This window comes from Pinus tabuliformis, chromosome 9 (genome assembly GCF_031772625.1).
Source record: "Pinus tabuliformis cultivar Carrire ecotype Pingquan chromosome 9, CPIR1, whole genome shotgun sequence".
In the NCBI taxonomy this organism is placed as follows: domain Eukaryota; kingdom Viridiplantae; phylum Streptophyta; class Pinopsida; order Pinales; family Pinaceae; genus Pinus; species Pinus tabuliformis.
This window is the reverse complement of record NC_142307.1, coordinates 41,642,040-41,659,686: the sequence shown is the minus strand read 5'-3', so window position 1 is coordinate 41,659,686 and position 17,647 is coordinate 41,642,040.

Here is a 17,647-nt window from a genome sequence, read left to right as displayed (position 1 = left end):
GAGAGTTTATTTTCAAGCACATTATTTTACTTCTTAATTTGGTTTCTTGAGCACATTTTTCACCATGGCCCCTTTTGTCATTACTACTTTAATGTGAAGTAAGATGGAGCGTTTCAGAGAATAACACAAAATTTCTATATAGTCATTAATGCCAATGTTGTTGTTGAATTTTAATGGAAATACTCATTGAGATGGTCCTCCATATAAAGTTATGCCATTAATGATATTTTGATAAGGAATTGTACAAATTGTTTGAAAAAAGGTACTTAAAAATAACTAGCATGAGATAAGTCATTATTGCTAAAATATTGGAAGTTCGAAAATGACACAACCCCCCCCGCCCCCCTCCAAACTGATTTTCAGAATAGTGAAATCTATGGTGAGAGGAAAAAGGTGAGCTTTTCAATCAATAATAGTCACTTTCAAAATAATAGGGGATCAAAATATCATTATACTTGACAAGTCTTGTTAAAAAATAAAGGCAATAAGCTCATTCAAATTTGAGTAAAGGAACAACAATTGTCACTTGAGGTTGCAACAATTGTAACTTGAGGTTGCGGCAATCGTGACTTGAAGTTGTGATTTGAAATGGGGCCTAAAGGCTTATTGTCTGCTTACAAGAACCTCTCCCACTCAAAAGCTTAAGCAATTTCCAAGATCTATGCTTATGATTGATAATTTGCGGAATTAAAAGAACTTGAAATAGGTGTATGCTTGTGTTTGCATTTAACTACTTAATTGCCTTAAGTTTATTTGCTTAAACTGATTTATAAACATATAACAATAAATGCAATGCAACAAATAAACATCATACACATAACAACAATATAATTAGGAGTTCACTCAAACCTCGGGCTACGTCTCCATGAGCTCTAGTCAACTCAACTAGGCTCTTTGGGATTATGGCTTAAATTATTTTACAAGTTCCACACTCAAATCCATAGGTTTATAACTGAACCAATGGGCTTAGAATGCAATCTTTATCCCTGGCTGTTTGGCTGTTTGGCTCTCGGCTCTCGGCTCTTGGCTCTTGGCTCTCGACTCTGGCTCTCGGCTCTAGCTCTAGCTCTCGGCTCTTGGCTCTCGACTCTTGCTCTCGGCTCTCGGCTCTCAGCTCTCGGCTCTGGCTCTCGGCTCTTGGCTCTCGGCTCTAGCTCTCTGCTCTTGGCTCTCACTCTCAGCTCTTTGCCCAACTGTGAGCTCCTTGAAGGGAAACTTGCTCTCTAAAGGGAAAACTTCTAAAGGGAGCCCCCCTTCTTCACTTGGCTCTCTGGCCTTTGAAGAATCCTCCGACTCTATGGCTTCCATCCGTTCCTTTGTGTGCAATCATGAGGAATCATTCCTCTGTGGCTCTGTGTCTGGCCCTCTAGCTCTGTGGCTTTGTGGCTCTGCGTCTAGCCCTCTGGCTTTGCGTGCTTCATAATGCATTCCTGTTATAGAAATGCCTGCTTATAACATGGAATAGGTGCGATGGACTGTTTCCAATGGGAGTGACACAGTCAGCCGTTCTTCTGCCTACATTCTCGAAATAGCCAAATAATTGAAATACACAGTGAACACACGAAAACACATCATGGGATTTAAGCCTGGACTTCAAATGACCTTCAATCACATATATATCCCTCTCAGGTCCATCCTGTCATCGCAAATCACGATCTCACATGTGTATGGCCAAAAAAACCCAATACACAGAAAATATAGAGAAAATTCGAAAATCCAGGTTTCAAAATTTATGAAATCGCGTTTATAATCTCATCGGGTCCGCGCTCTGACCACATATCACAATTGCAGTAGGCAGGAGCCCCGGTCCAAGGACTTAACAGAACAACGATGTGATATGCACCATTGATCCTCCACCATCCAATCAAACTCGCGATCCAACGGTCCAGATACGATCGCATCATCACTCATCGCAATATCGCATATGTCAATGGCCCTTTGTATGGTTGCGATCCCGATCGTCGATCGCCAATATTGGCGTATTTCATATCACAATCATAACAGCCCGGGGGTCTATACCACTTTCCAATGGACTGCGCTAATCCAATATATATCGCCGATGCCGATTCATCACAATTGCAAGTTGCTCTACCCAGGGTTCCGATATCGCATGAAGGCCTTCCTCTGATGCGATATATCGGAGATCGCTATCAGGGAGTCCTTCTGCCTTTGCTTAAGTCCTCCCTTTGAACCTTTTCCGATGCGATTTTCTTTAAGAGCCCTTAAGTCCATTTTTATAAGAAATTGCCTCCTTTTCTAAGGACATTGGGGAAATTTCTTTTTACATAACTTCTTCATCCAAAGTCCGTTTTGGCCTATTCAAATTGCATTGGATTCAAAATGAAACAATATATGAAATGAGACTATTTTCAAAATCATCTAATGACTTTCATTTTTCCTCTGTGAGCAAAATTCATAGACTTAGAAGTCTATGTTAGATCCATTTTGGATCACACCTTCCCACTAAAAAGCTTTTGGACTCCAAAAGACTGATATACTAATCTGAATAGTAAATGAGAGTACCTCAACCTCTTCTTTCAGCCTCCATACACTTGCCTTGCATAGTGCCTTTGAACCAAAGCCTTTGAACACTCCCTTCCTGGATGTGCTTGTCCTCCTGGGAAGAACTGTCTTCCTCCTTGACTTCCTGCGGAACTCTTGCTGAGAAGGTCACAGAAGGTAGTTTGAACTTCTCTGCCTTGATCATTGATTCAAGGTGGCTCAAATCAATGTGAAGTTACATTTGCTTCACAAAATTTTCATTTGTACCTATTTGACATACTGTCATCAACAACTGTTAACAACAACAGGATTACAGACAAAAACTGGATGGCCTAAACTATTGCTTCATCAAAAGAAACAGATTTCACATCTTGTGAATACTTCCATGTCTTTACATTTGCATACAAATGATTGACTAGATAACAATCCAACAGAACATGCCTTTAAAATGATTGACCCTTCAAGTCAAGCATGTAGAAAAAAAACTTTAGGATTCTTTTTCAAAGATGAAACACTTCATCATTATCTCCATCTTGGAGACCAAATCAACTTTTTCCAAGTCAATATTACATTACATGCATGTTTAAAAACAAAGCAATCAACCCTTGAGGTTAATTACACATATATGTTCAAATACAAGGAAATCATCAACATTCCTGTGGTCATGCATATCATGCTTATGCATGCATTTCATCTTTCAACTTTCGCTTAAGTACATGGTACTTTCGAAGCTGACATGAATATAATGTTGCAGTAATAAAGTGAGTCTCCTACTCAACTTTTCCATTCACCTTCTTGGTAGAATCCTGCAACTTGCATCTCATTAACAAAGAAATGCAAATAGACGTGATACATTTCTGTTTGCATCAAAAGATGTGCAACTTTAATTGGATAAGAACTCTAACCATTTCTTACCAATCCATTTCAAAGGTCTTTCCTTTATCTGTACATGAACAACAACATGTGAATCACCTTGAAACACATCTTTTATGGAAACTTCCTTTCCATTCTTGCCATTTTCTCTTTCCACTTTCTTCAAGTTTCGTGAAAGCATTGTTGGATTCAGAGTCCAACATTTTGCAGCAGTATGTCCTTGCTTATGGCAGTAAGTGCAACGCATGTGCATCTTCTCAACAGCATGATTTATCTTGGCCAATAGACCTTTGGCTTCTTGCTTCTTTTCCTTCAAATTTTTCCTGTATGCGGCCATTCTCTTCCAACATCTAAAAACACTATGGCTATCCAAACCAAAAAAGGAACATGCAATTCTTTTCCCATAGTTATATGGAAATTTATCATGCTGAACATAATCAAAAGGAATATGGTTAAAACCAAATTTATACCTTTCTCTTTCACCTTTATTGCCTTCATGAGGAGGCGAATTGAATGAAGAAGTAGCTCCTTTTGGAACACCATCAATCTCTTCATTGCTTTCAGATTTTCCACAACTCTCTGGTTCAAGTGTATGCTTATGAACACCTTCTTCCTAAAAATGATGTTTCAAGCTATTGCATTCCCCATGAATACAATCTTTACAATTTTGAGGTAGAAAATCTAAAATGAAACTCCTTCTTGGAACTGTTTCAATTGTCTTCATGGTAGCTTTCGAACTTTCTCCATAAGATTGTCCATAGCCAAGACCCAAATACTTAGGCCTTTCCTCAACCATTATTGGTTCAACAATACCCTGTGCATGTTTGCCCAAGCCTTTTCCTTTATAGTGCATCTTGGACATTAACTTGGACCCTATGCCTCTGGTATGTTTTTCAAAAGAACCAACATAAACATTCTTAAAAAAATTTGAGGACAAATAGGAATTGTTTACCTTTTCTTCAAGCTGATACTTGACTAAGGCTTCTTTGGCAACAAGGAGATGTGTTTCCAACTCACACATCCTTTTCAGGTTCATATTTGCAATATTAAGTTGCCTTTTCATTTCCCGCAATTTCTCAGAAAGCAACTGATTCTCTTCCTTCATGGAATTCAACTGCTCTCTAAGTATGATGCTCTTCCTTCCACCCTTATACATTTCTCTCACCATATCCATCATGGTGAACAAGTCTTGATTCTTGTCTTCATCAAAGAATCTTGTGATGAAGGAAGAATTTGAGGACTCACTTATAGAAGTAGTCATTATCAAAATGAACAAAAGAACTTCAAACAAGATTAACAAAGAGCTTATTCAAGCAACCTTTTGCAACAAACCTCTCGTGCTTCAAGGATTTCTTTGAGGTCCTTTGGGATAAGAAGAATGCCTTCAACCCTTCTTCCTTCTTGTCCTCTCCTGGACTTAGCTATCAGTAGCTTTCCCTTCACCTTTGAAAACTCAAACAATAGTCAGTTTACAAACAATCAAACACCTTTCAAGTCAACCAGGCATATGGATTGCTCTGTCAATCAAGCATTCTGATACGATACCACCTGCTCTGGTATAACTAGCTCTGATATAACCAGTTTTGATATAACCAGCTCTGATACCACCTTCTTTGAAGGTGGGGTTAATCAACCTGATGCTCTGATATAACCAGCTCTGATACCACCTTCTTTGAAGGTGGGGTTAATCAACCTGATGCTCTGATATAACCAGCTTTGATACCATCTGATCTGAAATGGGGCCTAAAGGCTTCTTGTTTGTTTAAAAGAACCTCTCCCACTCCAAAGCTTAAGCAATTTCCAAGATCTATGCTTATGATTGATAATTTATGGAATTAAAAGAACTTGAAATAGGTGTATGCTTATGTTTTCCTACTGCTTAATTGCCTTAAGTTTATTTGCTTAAACTGATATATAAACATATAAAAGTAAATGCAATGCAACAAATAAACATCATACACATAACAACAATGTGATTAGGAGTTCACCCTGTTATCACTCAGGTTTTTCCCAAAAGTTGTAAGAAAGGGAATACTTCCGAGGTAACCACAGACCAATCTTTTAGATACAGAATCTAGCCAATCTGTATCCAGAGATGGCTCTCCCTTTATGATTTAGCTTTGCTTTTTAAAGGTATTAGGCTAGTTATGAGGTTCAAGGGTTTTGTTTTGAGTTTGGGTGGTGAGATTCAATAGAACAGTGAGGTAAAACTGAATAGTTTAGTCCATTAGGCTATGGAGTCAAAGAAAATGGCTTTATGGATTTGGTTTCTTAGCAGAGGATGGCTTCACAGAGCAAGGTACTCAAACTGGGAACAAGTAAAAGACTTGAAGAAGATGGAATGGGCTCAAATGGGTGAAGGGCAGTTAATAATCCTTCAACATATTGAAAGAGGGAAAATGAATGATTATTGACAAAGAGCAGTTAAGAATTCTTCACCAAATAATCAACATGAAAGAATCAGGAAACAAGAGCAATTAAGAATTCACTGTTTATTCTAATTCTGAAGAAAACAAAGAGAATAATAAAGACTGAATACAGAGTGCAATTAAGCAAATTCTGAAATTAACCCTTTTCTTTATCATTCAGATTATGAAACACAGATGATATAGTAAACCAGAAAACTATAAAACACATCATATAGGGGACTTATTGATCCGGAGGTTGATTCAAGAATTCTGTGACAAGTACTTTGCTTCAATTCTTCATCCAGTAGGCCAGACAACAGTTGGTTCCAACAACTTTGTATTTCAAAATATTCAGTATTATAGCACAGTCTAAGAAATCCACACACCATAGACCACCTTAAAGCTCTAATGGAGGGGGTCTTTATACAACTAAATATGTACAACCTATATCTCATAACAGCTATGAGATAATATCTAAGCTTAACCTAAAATAATTTACAAGTAAAATAGAAACAACTAACTGATGTTGTGCTGGAGGCAGGCCTTTAGGGTTCGACTTGCAGCTGTCTTCTGTAGTAGCTCTGCGCCGACTTCTTGTCTTAAATATGCTCTTTAATTCTGATCTGTTGCTTTTAATTTTGCTCTGACATTCTTTATTGCTGATTTGATACACTTTAATGCTTGAACTGATACCTGCTCACCGCTGTCTGGCAAAAAAGAATTGCTAATGTGTCTTCCGATTACCATTCCTCTGGTAATTCATGCGCTGATAGCCATGTATTGGGAAAAAATCACAGGTAACTGTTTTTATAGAGGAAAATTGCAGGCTATAGTTTTTGAATGGCCGTGAGCTCGTCGATGGAGCCTTTTTTGGTCTGGAGGCGGTCGAGATTGAACTGCGAACTCGGTAGATATCATGCCCGGAACGCTGTTCGCAGAGAAACATAGTAAAAAATGACTTTTTTACCCTTTATTTGACAAAATGAAGCTTGGCAGGAATTTTTTGACTTGAAGGAAGGATGACGTCAGCTGAAGTATGGGGCAGGTGACGTGGCAGAGGACGTGAAGGGTGATGTCAGCAGAAGGGTGAGTGACGTTAGCGGGGGGTGACGTTAGCAGAAGAGAGATGACGTCAACGGAGGATGGTGGTAAGTGGTTTTGGCCCGCACCGCTTTTGGGGCAGGGCAGTTTCTGGTGGGGAGGGAGTGAATAGTTTAAACGGGCGAAGCGTGTCCTTGGTACGGCGGCAAAACCACCGGTTCCCCGCGCGTTAATGTTTGGCGGTTATGGTAGTCACGAAATGAATGCGGACCGTCGGATGGTGGATTGGTTGATTAGACAGCAGACGCACATGGAATATGGCAGAGTTTTAGCAGCGGGCCTAGCCTATAATAAAACAATATTTTTAATGCATCGGGGATGTTCTCATTGGTTCAGGGCTTGGTTTTAAATTAACCTGGGCGGCTAATTAACCCATGACTGCGTGTGGTGGGGAGGTTATTAATAGGTTTCAGATAAACCATTAATCCCTCGCTCATACAGTGATATGGTCGTAATCGATCGAGGGAGGGAATATTAATAATACGGGATTTTTGTTATATATTTACATAGTACGGGATGGGAATATAGCAAAGGATTTATATAATAAAAGTTAGTGTTAATATGACTTATGAAAATGAACCAGCGCTAAGTTAAAATGTTAGGAGTTACATTTAAAACTTAGGTTGTAGTGGGAAAAAAGGGATTTATGGGAAAATCTTGTCAATTTCCTAAGAAAAATAGGGTTTTATTTAGGCATTCGATGAAAATGGAAGGAGTGGCTTTTTAGTGATATTAAGAATAGATTCTTAATTTTTTAGGGGGAAATTAGCAAATGACTTAGGGAAAAACATGAAGGGAAATTAGTTATGAAATCTGCCTCGCCTGAACTGCATCGAAAATATCTACCTTGCAATTGTGATGGGAGTGAAAGTTAACACACATTTTTAGAAATATAATCCATCACAAGTATTATTCTGCAACATTATTCTATCTACCCAGCGTAGTTTGCCTAGCATTTTTTCTTCTCTTTACTTGGGTGCACTTCGACTAGCAAACCCTCATCAACTTTTATTTTCTTTTCATGGTAAGCCTACCTAATTCTGCACTTATTACTTCCAAGGGCTCAGATTAAATTGTTGAGCTCCTTTGCTTCTCTACCTATCTACTTATCTGCCAAGATTAAACGGTTTAGTCATATTTTATTCTCTATCTCTAAAACAGGAAATTCAAACATGAACTGGCCAAGATTAAGTTGTTTGGCCATTCAACAATTGTGGCATAAAGTTCACAAGCTACACGCAATGCTTTATTACAGAAAATGAAAAAGTAGTGGCATTTTGGACTTGCACACTTTCCTAGTCTTTCTTTGTTTGGGGTTCATTTCTTTCACTTTTTCTTTTGACTATTTTATTCTTTTTACCTTTTGATTTTTCTTTTAGGGCATACCCTCTTTATATTTTTTATATTTTTTGATTTTTGATAATATGGAAACCTTTGCAGCAAGGAAATGAATGAACATATTACAGAGCTCAACCAGTCAATCATGAAATATGACACCTATTGGCATAAGAGTACAATAGTGGCTCCACTTGGGGATGGCTTTCCCTGGTGGAAAGTCAAGAACAACATGTCAGATGGCCTTCTGCATAACTTGGACTGTGTTCTGAAATCTTCCTTTGCTGGTTGCTTTATTGCATGTATGATAGCACACTTGTGAAGCTTAGGGCCTTCTCTTCGGGTTTCAACTGCAGCAAGTTACTATCCAATCCAAAACAGTGATATTTATCAAGGACATATTATGTACATGTTAGAGTCAAAATTCATTAAAAAACTGGATCAAAGTAATGTTTCAACATTCGACCATTCACTGGTCCTTCTTCTGTTTCTGTACCATCTAGGCTCTTCAGAAAGTAAGTATTGTTCCCTTGTAATGCATGGATGATAAATGGCCCTTTCCACAGGAAGTCAAACTTCCCATGTTTTCCTTTGTTTTCTCTCTTGGAATCCCACCTTAGAACTTTGTCTCCAATGTAGAAATATTCTGCTTTGGTCCTTTTATTAAATATTTTCTTGACTTTTTCTTGTAACACTTGGGATCTTCAGTGCGCTTCTTCTCTGGTCTGCTGCAAATGGATGGTCTGATTTATTCTCCTTTGAATGTCATTTGGTTATACCTGAGCTTCTTGCAGCAATTTCATTACAGGAACTCCTAAAGATGAAGTAAACACAGCCTCCATGCCATACACTAGCTCATAAAGGCTAGTTCCAATAGATCTCTTTGTAGTAAGTCTGTCTGCCCATAGTGCATTTGTAAGCTTCTTGTGCCAGTTTTTCTTGTTCTCTTCCAGGAGTTTCTTAATAATATTAATCAGGATTTTATTGGAAGACTCAGCTAGACCATTACCTTGAGGGTAATAGGCTGTGGAATGGCCCAAAGTGATATGGTATTTGTTACAGAAATTTATCAATTTTTTGGACTTGAAGGCAGCAACATTATTGGTTATCATCTTTTCAGGACAGCCAAACCTAGACAAGATGTTGGTTTCTAAGAATCCTATAATCACTGTATCATTGGCTTGTCTGGAACGAATGGCTTCTATCCACTTGGTGAAATAGTCTGTGGCAGTAAGAATTCATTTATGTTGGCTAGAAGAGGAAGGGTGTATTTCTCCAATGAAGTCCAAACCCCATTGTTGAAAAGGCTTTTCAATGGAAATTGGTCTCAAGGGTAAGGGCAACAGTTTCGTTTTGCCTTAAAAAATTTGGCATTTGTGGCAAGAAGTGACAAAATTCTTTACATCAGTGAACAAAGTTGGCCAGTAAAATCCAACCCTTAGGATTTTGTCCGCAGTTGATTTCCAGTAAAGGTGACCACCACAGTCCCTGCATGAAATTCTTTGAGAATTTTTTCAGCTTCTTCTTTAATTAAACAATCTCAATAGAATACATTCATGATTTTTCCAAAAATGAGCACCATCTAAAATACAGAATTTTGAAGCTTTCATCTTTAAAAACCTTTTCTTTGTTCTGGATAACCCTGGAGGAGCCTGCAGGTTTAATAATACATGAATTATATCAGCACACCAAGGTGATTCTAAGAAGGCCTGGCTGATTTGTGGAGTCGCCATCCCCTGTTCGTTATCCAGTTCATTAATATCTAGGGCTTGAAAGTTTGTTTCAGTAATGAGTTTAGCTAATCCCTGTCCTTTTATCAGCTTTGTAGGTTTTATTTCAATGTCATACTCCAATATTTTAGCTATCCATTTACCTTGTTTGCCTTCAATTCCATCCTGAGTCAGGATGTCTTTGACAACAACATTTGGTACATAAGCTATTACATGTGAGTACAATATGTAGATTCTGAAGTCTTGAATAGCTTTCACAAGTGCAAAACCCTGTTTTTCCATGATTTTGTAATTCAGAGGTGCATCTATAAGTGCTTTACTGAAAAAGGCTATGGGTTTTTCACATCCTTGATCATCTTTTTGAAGTAAAACAACTGCTATGGTGTGTTCTGATGCAAATGAGAAAATTATGAAGTCTCTGTCGAACTTTGGACTTGTAAGGACTGGTGTTCTGGTCAAAGCCATTTTAATTTCTTCAAATGCTTGTTTGGCTTCTGCTGTCCATTTAACCTTTGAATCCTTTTTTAACATATTGTTCAGCAATCTGATTAATTCAGCCAAATTAGATATGAATCTTCTCAAAAAGTTAATCTTCCCTAAGAAAGCTTGAAGTTCTTTGACATTTCTGGGGTGGGGTATTTGCAGAATAGCTTCTATTCTAGCAGGATCAATTCTGATGCCATCTTTGGAGATGATATGGCCTAATAGTTTGCCTTCTTCTAGACCAAACAAAGACTTTTTAGGATTTAATGAAATACCATACTCTCTGCATTTTAAAAACACTTGTCTCAAATGATCTAAATGTTGTTGATCTGATCTAGAAAACACAGTGAGGTCATCTAGATATACAACCAGAAAATCGTGAATTTCTTTTGCAAAAGCTATGTCCATTGCTCGTTGAAAGGTTGCCCCTGCATTCTTAAGTCCGAATGGCATTTTAACATATTTGAATGTACCCCATGGTGTTGTAAATGCAGTTTTTTCTTGGTCATCAGGGTGAATCAGAATCTGATTAAAACCTGAAAACCCATCCAAAAGTGAAATCCTAGAAGCACCTACTACCCTTTGTAAAATATGGTCCATCTTAGGTAAAGGGTAATTGTCCTTCAAAGAAACCTTGTTTACATTCCTTAAGTCAACACATAATCTGATTTCTCCTGTTTTCTTCCTTGTAGGCACTAAATTATATACCCACTTTAAAAATCTGATTGGAGCAATTATCCCTACATCATGCATTCGTTTGATTTCTTTTTCAATTAAAGGGAGTAGTACATGGTTGATTCTTCTGAGCTTTTGTTTGAATGGTTTTTGATTTTCCTTGAGGGGTATTGTATACTAAATTATAGAGGTGTCATAAGACTTCAAGTCTTCATAGCTCCAAGAAAAAACATCATAGAATTCTTTGATCAGTTCAACATACTTAAGTTTTGGATCAGGGGGCAAAGATTTGGACAATTTTACCATTTTTGGATTCTCTTTAGTTCCTATGTTGTAGTCTTCAATGTCTGCTTTTGGAGGCTCCATCTGAGGTTTCTTTGGAATATCGTTGAAATCAAAGAGCAAATGATTGTCTTTCAAATTGATAATTTCATATTCTCCTTCAATAATCTCATCGACATCTATTTCTTTCAGATCTTGTATTTCCTCTTTGGTAAATTTTGTTGGATAAAGAATTTGAGTTGCATTTTCTGCTGAAATGTCTATTTCTCTCTGATTTATGGGATCAAACTCACTAACCGTATCTCCATCTTCGTTAGTTCTGGAAAATTCGTCTTCTAAGGTTAAAAAATTGTTGATTTGGTTATCATTGTCAAACACTTGCCAGTTCTTCACATTATCAGGTATGGCTGGCCTGTGTCTAATTTTTGTTGGGAATTGATGATTTGGTTCAAATGGTAACTTACAGGTGCGAGCAAACATTGCTAGGCTATGAGCTTTCCAGTTATGTTTTCTCGGGATTTTGGCAAGCTGAGTTTCCAGGAATGTATTGAGGATCTCTATAGTTGTTCCTCTGTATTCTCTCAATCTGGGATCATTTGTCAAGAACTTCCCTTTTATCTGTTGAATGATTAAATCAGAATCTCCTAGGACTGACACTCTAGTTGCTCCCAATTTCTTGATCAGTTTAAGACCTTGCAATAGAGCTTCATATTCAGCCATATTATTAGTGCACCTAAAGTTTAACCTGTAGGCATGGCCTTCAGCATGATTGTTTTCAAAATTGTGCATCCAGACTCTTGCCCCTGCTCCTAATTTGTTGACAGAACCATCAAATTCTAAATACCAAAGGATTTCATGTTTATCATTAGTATCTGGAGCTTTAGGAATCTGTTTAAGAGGAAAATCTGGTTTTTCAGTTTCTTCTGATTTCTCTGATGTTTCATGATTTTCAGAATTTTTTTGGGTTTGGACACTTGATCTTTCATTTTCAATTTTTTCTGTTTTATCTGTTAAACCTTTCATTTCATGTGGGGGACCAATTTCAACATTGTAAAGGATAAAAGAATCCATATCTGAATGTACTGAGTAGATAGGGAAATTTTGAGGTTTCTCTTGGCTACTTACTACATACTTCATTAAGGTTTCTTTGTACAGTCTCTTGGGTTGACCAAACACTGAAATAGTAGCGTAAGACATGTCTAATTGTAGAGATCCTTGAAGCTTTTCACCCCAAGATCTAGATAATAACATACCATACTTTGGTGGAATATCAGCTACTACTATGTCCATTAAGATGGTTTTGGCAGGATATTGGACTAGTGACACACATAGGTCTTTGATTAAACCCAAACATTTGACCTGACTTGAATCAAAAGAGAAAAGGTCTTTATATGGCTTGGTGATGTCAAGGTCAAGTCTCTCCATTACAGATTTAGGCATTAAGTTATGGGAAGCACCAGAATCAAACATGGCATTATGAAGTTTTTTATCATGTATGTTTAAACCTACATATAAAGGAGGAACTTCTCCCTCTGCTGTTTTTCCATTTACTTCAGGGCCAAATATCAATTCAGGCTGGTCATAAAAAACATTTACTGGATCTTCGTTCACAAATTTTTTGAGTGATTTGCTGATTTGACTTCTGTAGGTATTATGTTTAGCTAATTCTGATAATGGAACAACTATCTTTAGTTTACCTACTTCTGTCTCAAGATTGAAAGGTTTTTCAGTCTGAGCTCTTGTATTTTGGACAGCTGAATTTTATGTGTTTTTCTCCTCTTCAAGAGAGGGATTATGGGCTGAAATTTTTCCAAATCAAGTTCTGGAGGCTCTCCTACTTTTTCTTTAGCATGAATAGCAGTGGAAGGTTGTCTTTTAGGTGGTTGATTATCTGATACATTTTCAACAATTTGGTTATCAAGGTTAGGATCTGTTCTAGAAAAAATATGTACAGGGGGGTTACTGACCTTATCTTTGTTGGGCTGCTTGGTATCTTTCTATTTACTGGTTTCAGGGACATCTATTCTTCTACTCCTGAGATTGTATTGTTTTTGGACTTCATAAATGGCTGTATCATATCCCTCCCTAAAGTCAAATGATTCACCTAACTGAGTTTGGAATTGTTCAAGAATGTTGGGTCAAGAAAACTTGTTGTTCATTGTTGAGTCCCATCAGATTAATTTGAGTGTCTTCTGTTGATTCATCAGAAGTTGAAGCTTCAACATAATTTTCTTGAAATGGGGGCCTAATATTTTGGTCAGGCCCTGTCTTTCCAGTGTTAGGATCTTGGTTCTTCCTGAAATTTGGATTTCTCCCAATATTGATTGGTTGACCATCCCAAGGGGATTTTCTCTCAATTGTTTCTACTCTATCTCCAAGTCTATCCATTCCTTTAATAATTGCATCTAATTTCTGTTCAAATGCAGAAGGTTCTTCTTTGAAAGGTGTCCTTTCAGCTCTGGCTCTAGATCGTTTAGATATCAGGTTGGCCTCAACACTGACAACTATACTCCGCATCTCTTCTAAGTTTCGAGGAGCTCTGTCCCTAAGTTGGTATGCCATATCAGAATCAAATGAATCAGGGAATTTGATCAAGGCCAAATCTGGAGGAGGTCTGAGATTTTGAGGAATATCATTGTAGACATTATTAAATCTGGTATTGTAATCTTGAACAGTTTCTTGTGTGCCTCTTCTTAGGTTTTCATACTCTGATAAATGTGGGGAGGTTCTTTCTTTTTTTCCCATCTGTTCAAGAAGGTATGGTAAAGAGCTTGTGGGTCATTAATACTGTTTGCAGGGAGGGCTCTAAACTAGGTTCTAACATCTCTAGTTAAACTTTGAACAAATACTTTCATTCTAACATCATCGTCATCAATTTCATAACTTTCAAAATAGTTGGTCATTTTACTGGTATGCTATTGAGCTGTGTAAGTGCCAGTACCTTCAAAAGAAGGGATTTTACTTTGATAGTCTTGAGGCATAACCCCTGGATTGGCAGGTAAATTTAGGGGAGTATATCGGTTTGCCATGGTTGCAGAAATAGATGTGACAACTGAAAAAGTAGGGATAACAATGAGAATGCGTGCTGTAGATGGAGGAGTGGAAAGGGTAGTTGGAGGTGCTGATGGTGAACTTGGAGAAGCTGTAGTAATCACAGAAAGGTTTGGTGTTTTCCCAGAGGTAAGCTCATATTGAATGGAGTTCTGCAAATGTTTGTCAAGGTGTGAACTAGTAGAATTTCCTTGGATCTCTTGTCTTCTAAGAATCCTAGGAATCAGATTAGCATTTTCAAACAAAGGTTGAGGATTAGGATCAGGATTTGATCTGGTGTAATGAATCCTTTCTGAAGCCAGTTTCTAGGTATGTTTTTGGTTTTTTCTTGAAATAAGTTTTGACAATACAACTTTAACAGTATCTTCTAGGAGATTTTAGATGTGGGAGTTTTGAACTTTCCTAAAGATTTTTTGAAAAAAGGAACTGATCAAGTATTTGAAACCAACTGTTTAATACATAAACTAGACCGGAGATAGACTGAAGTAGCATTCATTTACTTCTACAATTGCAAAGCAAAAGCAGTTTCAAAGGCTACCTGGCTAACTTTAGGCTCCATCTGTAGCTTATACAGAAAATAGTAGTAACAAACAATTATTCAGGTCCCCAGTGGAGTCGCCAATGATGTTATCACTCAGGGTTTTCCCAAAAGTTGTAAGAAAGGGAATACTGCCGAGGTAACCACAGACCAATCTTTTAGATATAGAATCTAGCCAATCTGTATCCAGAGAGGGCTTTCTCTTTATGATTTAGCTTTGTTTTTTAAAGGTATTAGGCTAGTTATGAGGTTCAAGTGTTTTGTTTTGAGTTTGGGTGGTGAGATTCAATAGAACAGTGAGGTAAAACAGAAAAGTTCAGTCCATTGGGCTATGGAGTCAAAGAAAATGGCTTTCTGGATTTGGTTTCTCAGCAGAGGATGGCTTCACAGAGCAAGGTAGTCAAACAAGGAACAAATAAAAGACTTGAAGCAGATGGAATGGGCTCAAATGGGTGAAGGGCAGTTAAGAATCCTTCAACATATTAAAAGAGGGAAAATGAATGATTATTGACAAAGGGCAGTTAAGAATTCTTCACAAAATAATCAACATGAAAGAATCAGGAAACAAGAGCAATTAAGAATTCACTATTTATTCTAATTCTGAAGAAAACACAGAGAATAATAAAGACTGAATACAAAGTGCAATTAAGCAAATTCTGAAATTAACCCTTTTCTTTATCATTAAAATTATGAAACATAGATGATATAGTAAACCAGAAAACTGTAAAACACAAGATACATGGGACTTATTGATCCGGAGGTTGATTTAAGAATTCTGTGACAAGTCCTCTGCTTCAATTCTTCATCCAGTAGGCTAGACAACAGTTGGTTCCAACAGCTTTGTATTTCAAAATATTCAGTATTACAGAACAGTCTAAGAAATCCACACACCACAGACCACCTTAATGCTCTAATGGAGGGGTTTTTTATATACCAAAATATGTACAACCTATATCTCATAACAACTGTGAGATAATATCTAGGCTTAACCTAAAATAATTTACAAGTAAAATAGAAACAGCTAACTGATGTTGTGCTGGAGGCAGGTCTTTAGGGTTTGGCTTGCAGTTGTCTTCTGTAGTAGCTCTACGCTGACTACCTGTCTTAAATGTGCTATTTAATTCTGATATGCTACTTTTAATTTTGCTCTGACACTCTTTATTGTTGATCTAATGCAATTTAATGCTTGAACTGATACCTGCTCACCGCTGTCTGGAAAAAAAGAACTGCTAACGTGTCTTCTGATTACCATTCCTATTGTAATTCATGCGTTGATAGCCATGTCTTGGGAAAAATTCACAGGTACCTGTTTTTACAGAGGAAAATTGCAGGCTGTACTTTTTGAATGGCTGCGAGCTCGTCGATGGAGCCTTTTCTGGTCTGGAGGCAGTCGAGAATGAACTGTGAACTCGGTAGATATCATTTTCGGAGCGCTATTCGCAGAGAAACATAGTAAAAAATGACTTTTTTACCCTTTATTTGACAAAATGAAGCTTGGCAGGAATTTTTTGACTTGAAGGACGGATGACGTCAGCTGAAGTACGGGGCAGGTGACGTGGCGGAGGACGTGGAGGGTGATGTCAGCAGAAGGGTAAGTGACGTTAGCAGGGGGTGACGTCAGCAGAAGACAGCTGACGTCAACAGATGATGTCAACGGAGGATGGTGATAAGTGGTTTTGGCCTGCACCGCTTTTGGGGCGGGGCGGTTTCGGGCGGGGAGGGAGCAAACAATTTAAACGGGCGACGCGTGTCCTTGGTATGGCAGCAAAACCACCGGTTCCCCACGCGTTAATGTTTGGCGGTTATGGTGGTCGCAAAATGAATGCGGACCATTGGATGGTGGATCGGTTGATCAAACAGCGGACGCACATGGAATATGGCGGAGTTTTAGCAGTGGGCCCAACCTATAATAAAAAAATATTTTTAATGCATCGAGGCTATTCTTATTGGTTCGGGGCTTGGTTTTAATTAACCCGGGCGGCTAATTAACCCATGAATGCGCGCGGTGCGGAGGTTATTAATAGGTTTCAGATAAACCATTAATCCCTTGCTCATACAGTGATATGGTCGTAATCGACCGGGGGAGGGAATATTAATAATGCGGGGTTTTTGTTATATATTTACATAGTACGGGATGGGAATATAGCAAAGGATTTATATAATAAAAGTTAGTGTTAATATGACTTATGAAAATGAACCAGCGCTAAGTTAAAATGTTAGGAGTTACATTTAAAACTTAGGTTGTAGTGGGAAAAAAGGGATTTATGGGAAAATCTTGCCAATTTCCTAAGAAAAATAGGGTTTTACTTAGGCATTCAATGAAAATGGAAGGAGTGGCTTTTTAGTGATATTAAGAACAAATTCTTAATTTTTTAGGGTGAAATTAGCAAATGACTTAAGGAAAAACATGAAGGGAAATTAGTTATGAAATCTGCCTCGCCTGAACTACATCGAAAATATCTGTCTTGCACTTGTGATGGGAGTGAAAGTTAACACACATTTTTAGAAATACAATCCATCACAAGTATCATTCTGCAACACCATTCTACCTACCCAGTGTACTTTGCCTAGCATTTTTTCTTCTCTTTACTTGGGTACACTTGGACTAGAAAACCCTCATCAACTTTTCTTTTCTTTTGATGGTAAGCCTACCTAAGTCTGCACTTATT